Below are 4,558 nucleotides of genomic sequence, written 5' to 3' on the forward strand. Positions count from 1 at the left end.
AAGAGTGGTGAGGACAAGATATAGAGAGAAATGTGATGACAAAAGAGAAAGTGTGAGAAAGGTGCAGACAGAGGGAGAGAGGTCAAGACTTGAGAGAGGGCGGGGGTGAGGGTGACAAAGAGAGGTGAGGGCAAGAGAACGACAGGAAAGGATGAAAGTGAGATGTGAGGGCAGGAGACAAGGAGGACAGGAGAGTGAGAGAGAGCTGAGGACAAGAGAGAGGGATGGGGTGAGAGGTGGGGACAACAGAGTGAGAGAGAGGTGAGGACAGAGAGAGAGGGTGAGACCAATAGAGAGAGAGACAGACAGCCATGGCATGGATATACCCATACTCACCCTAGTGGGGGCAGCGCTCTCCCTGGCCATGTGCTGTGGTGCTGCTGTGGCGGGGTTCCGGGACTGTATGGATGACGTATCTCCTCCTCAGGGCCAGGGGCTCAGGCAGGCTGTAAACTGGGTGATTGTGGGCGGATACCGTGCTGCTGCTAATAAGACTTCTCTCCCCCATAGCCACTCCCAGAATGCTCTGTGCTATGACGATAGAAAGAGAGCGCGGTGAGGCAAAAGGGGGGTGAAAACAAGAGATAGAGAAATGAGGGCAAAAGGGGTGGTAAAGATGAGAGAGAGGTGAGGACAAAAGAGATAGAGAGTGGTGAGGACTAGAGGGAGGGGGAGTGAGGACAAAAGAGAGGTGAGGACAAAAGAAAGAGAGAGGGGGTGAGGACAAAAAAGAGGGGGTGAGGACCAAAGAAAGAGAGAGGGGGATGTGGACAAAAAAGAGAGGGTGAGGACCAAAGAAAGAGAGAGGGGGTGTGGACACAAAAAGAGAGGGGGTGTGGACATAAAAGAGGGGGTGAGGACAAAAGAAAGAGAGAGGGGGGTGTGGACAAAAAAGAGAGGGGGTGAGGACAAAAAAGAGGGGGTGAAGACAAAAGAAAGAGAGATGGGTTAAGTACAAAAAAGAGAGAAGGATGTGGATGGGAGAGAGGTGAAGACAAGAGACAGAGAGAGGGTTAGGACAAAAGAGAGAAGTGAGGACAAGAGAGAGGGGGGGATGAGAACAAAAGAGAGAGAGGTGAGGACAAAAGCAAGAGAGAGAGGCAGGGGGGGGTGAGGACAGAGAGATAGAGAGACACAGGGAGGAATCAGCCAGTGCATGTATACACTCGCACTCACCTTGGCCAGGGGACAGCACTCTCCATGCAGTGCTGATGCTGCAGCTGGCCATGTGTGTGCTGCTGCTGGGGCCGGGATCCGGTACTGCATGGTGGCGGGACTCCTCCTCAGGGGCTCAGGCAGGCAGCAGATATAGTTCTTGCGTGTAGTACACGCCATGCTGGGGCTGCTGCTGCTGCTGCTCCCCGGCCTTCTCCCATCACCGCGGCTGCTCCCAGAATACTGTGCGCGATGACGTCGCTCCCCTATCGGCATTCTGGGAAGGTGGGAAGAGGGAGGAGAGGACTTTTCCGTGGAGCACAGTGGCCGGAGCGAGGAGGCGGGAGTGTCCAGAGGGAGGGGTTGCTGCTGCCAGACCGGCCCAACTAGCCATCGGCCCTTCTGGCATGTGCCAGAATTGCCAGATGGCCAGTCCGGCCCTGCCCCTAGGAGTGCTAGGGGTGTCTTCCCCCCACAGTGTTTGTTGCCAGACTGTAAGGCATATGCGTACCAATTTTGGAATACATGGGTCCAGCAATTCTGGAGATATGCTGGCTCCTGGCCTCTGACGTCTTTTAATACGCTTGTATGCCAAATTTCACGATCTTCGCTTGTAAACTGTGGGTTTGAAGAAAAGAAAATTGGAAACCGCACTGGTGTAATAAGTGTATATGTATAATGATAACTATCTGTAATTAACTGATAATTAAATTCAAGGTTCAAATCCTCATTTTAGGAAGCAGATACATAAGGTAACACACTCCTTATTTTTGTGTATCAAAAAGCTGCCCATCAGTGGTGCTCCCCCGAGTCAGTTATTCTCAATGTAAACATGGAAAGAAGAAAAAAAGAAGACTCTTTTTGGGAAGCACTCCTATACAGATAATGTTGTATGACTGGATGTCACAATAGCTGACTAAAATACAATACTTTAATAATTCTCATTAAAATTAATTATTGAGGAGTTCAATGAGCGCCAATATTTGTTAAAATGGTGACATTGCGAAAATATAGAAAAATGTATATAGATTACAAGGTACATATACCTAATATAAGCCGAGATGGGTATATCTGTGAATTTGTGAACAGACAAAACAACTGTAGGACAACCTGTGGTCAAAAAAATTGATCATTTAGTGTATATATATGACCATCATTTGAAAACTGCTGTACATCCCAAATGGGAATTGAATCCTAGCAGGTAGTTGAATCATAGGTCATAACCGAGATGTAAGTCAGTGCTCTATTTTAGTGACAGAAAGGGTGGCAAATATTTGCAGTACCAGGGTGTTCCTTGGTGGTCTCCCATCCAAGTACTTAAACCGGCCCTCCACTGCTTGGCTTCCAAGATCGGATGAGATTGGGCATCTCCAGTGGGGTATGACCGCAGACCTTATGCTTACCCTTGTCACGCTGTGTCCTAATTGGGCACAAATAAGAGCCGATTTGCGTAATTATGTGAACCACAGGTATCGAGGCAGCTGATTTGGTGTAAGAAAAATCAAGAGTTTTTTTTCTCAAAGATATAACACAAAGATATAACACAGAATTCAGATACCCATCTAAATTTTCACGGTTAAATCAGTCGCAGTACAAGTAGAAAAGACATCTATGCTGCACAGATATTTCATATGAATATCGGATATTCTAGATTATAATATTCTTTTAACTATGCAGAGAGGGGAACCTCCAAATTTGGTCTCCAAAAAATCAATAGATGTATGAAAATACACCATGGATTGTGCAAAAAGTATATAACATAAGCAATGCAATCTCCAGCTCTAATGCCCCATCATGAATTATCTTTAGGCAATAAGAAAATAATAAAACAGACAATATACCATATATATCATCAGCTAGGTGTTTCAAAACAACATGGATTTCTGCATTACAAAGAGAGAAAACATTTGTATCTGCATCCGCTGTTTTGGTAGCAATATAGACCGAACTCAGAATGGCACTTGTTCACTTACTGGTGATGATTGACTGTCACTTAAGCATATGGTAAAGTGATCTGCCACGTGGATGTGAGTTTTTCGTGCACACAAAAGAAAAAGTGCATATATCAAAAATATTACCTCATCCAGGTGTACATTCATTAAGCTATGTCCTACTTGTATAAGGGAGATGATAAGGGAGATCCTGATGTGTGGAAGGTGCTGGCCGCGTCTGCCCGCGTACTGCCCGCTGCTGTGCTCCGGCCGCACTGTTCTTCCTGTTAGGCTGGTTCCCGTAGCGACGAACTATGCCGTGATCGGCTAAGTTGGGTTTGTATAGAAATACAGACAGAAGGACAAATGTTCACTTTTATATAGTAGATATATTTATTTTTGGATTCTATTGAGGTTAACAGTGACCTCTTAGTGGAACTGCAGTCATAAATCAGGTATTTAAAACACTACAGGACTTGTTTGTCAGCGCCCAGGAATTTTGCCCCTTTTTTTTTTCTAACCAATCAGATACTGCCTATAATTTTATAGAATGTCCTTTATAATGTTACCAAAAAAAGCAGATTGGTTTCCATTGTTTACCTTCTGACCACCAGATGGCACCCTTGTAGTTTTTCTCTTATAGGCCCTCATTCCGAGTTGTTCGCTCGCTAGCTGCTTTTAGCAGCATTGCACACGCTAAGCCGCCCCCTCTGGGAGTGTATCTTAGCTTAACAGAATTGCGAACGAAAGATTAGCAGAATTGCGAATAGAAATTTCTTAGCAGTTTCTGAGTAGCTCCGGACTTACTCCTACATTGCGATCAGTTCAGTCAGTTTCGTTCCTGATTTGACGTCACAAACACACCCAGCGTTCGCCCAGACACCCCCCCGTTTCTTCAGACACTCCCGCGTTTTTCCCAGAAACGCCAGCGTTTTTTCGCACACGCCCAGAAAACGTCCAGTTTCCGCCCAGAAACACCCACTTCCTGTCAATCACAGTACATTCACCAGAACGATGAAAAATCCTTGTTATGCCGTGAGTAAAATAACTAACTTTTGTGTAAAATAACTAAGCGCATGCGCTATGCGAACCTTGCGCATGCGCAGTAAGCGACTAATCGCAATATAGCGAAAATCGGCAACGAGCGAACAACTCGGAATGACCCCCATAGTTACTGCAGCTGCCAGTTTCATATTTCTCCTTTGCTGCATCTGTAGGGACTCCTAATCCTCTTTCTCCCTGAAATAAGCAAAAACAGCCCTTCTCTCTGGATACTCAGTATAAACTCTGCTGCTGCATGCTGCCTTGAAGTGGATGGCCACTTATGGAGATCACTAAGAAGGATGATGGATGTGCAGAAATTAAAATCTGTCTAGTATTGTAGCCTGTGCAATTACAATTCGTCACAAATACAGCAAATGGAGGCAGTACTTGCTAGGAGGTATCAGTAAAGGCTAGGTTTAAATGGGTGT

At 45.6% G+C, this 4,558-nt stretch overlaps 1 pseudogene; it reads right to left on the reverse strand.

The window, feature by feature from the left end:
• Nucleotides 1-2,426: 2,426 nt before the first annotated feature.
• On the reverse strand, nucleotides 2,427-2,547 carry LOC134950969 (5S ribosomal RNA; annotated as a pseudogene).
• Between the last annotated feature and the right edge of the window lie 2,011 nt (nucleotides 2,548-4,558).

The sequence above is a fragment of the Pseudophryne corroboree genome, chromosome 8 (assembly GCF_028390025.1).
Source record: "Pseudophryne corroboree isolate aPseCor3 chromosome 8, aPseCor3.hap2, whole genome shotgun sequence".
Lineage (NCBI taxonomy): Eukaryota > Metazoa > Chordata > Amphibia > Anura > Myobatrachidae > Pseudophryne > Pseudophryne corroboree.